Source organism: Carassius gibelio, chromosome A3, assembly GCF_023724105.1.
Source record: "Carassius gibelio isolate Cgi1373 ecotype wild population from Czech Republic chromosome A3, carGib1.2-hapl.c, whole genome shotgun sequence".
NCBI lineage: Eukaryota > Metazoa > Chordata > Actinopteri > Cypriniformes > Cyprinidae > Carassius > Carassius gibelio.
In genome coordinates this window covers 6,868,227-6,868,691 of record NC_068373.1, presented here as the reverse complement: position 1 = coordinate 6,868,691, position 465 = coordinate 6,868,227, and positions in this window count along the sequence as shown.

Here is a 465-nt window from a genome sequence, read left to right as displayed (position 1 = left end):
AATGTACAAGGAGTGTGCACTCCCACTATGCAGTTCTCCAATATTGTTGCACGTTGGAAAGGTTCAACCCATGACTCAAGGATTTTCCACAACTCCTCTTTGTACGGTCAGTTTGAAACAAGACAACACTCTGGAATTCTACTTGGTGACAGTGGGTATGCACAGACAAACTTCTTGTTCACCCCCTATCTCCATCCAGTCAGACCAGAGCAACAGCGCTATAACCAAGCTCACATGCTCACCAGAGGGCTAATAGAGCGCATGTTTGGTGTATGGAAGAATCGTTTCCAGTGTCTCCGAAATACACTGCGGTTTGAACCTAGGAGGTGCTGCATTGTTATTATTGCAACAGCAGTGCTTCATAATTTTCTTAAACAGTGTGGCTGCCCAGACCCTGATATTGCAAATGATGATGACCAACATGTCTCTATCGCTGAGCTAGCCAATGACAGAAATGGACTTGCT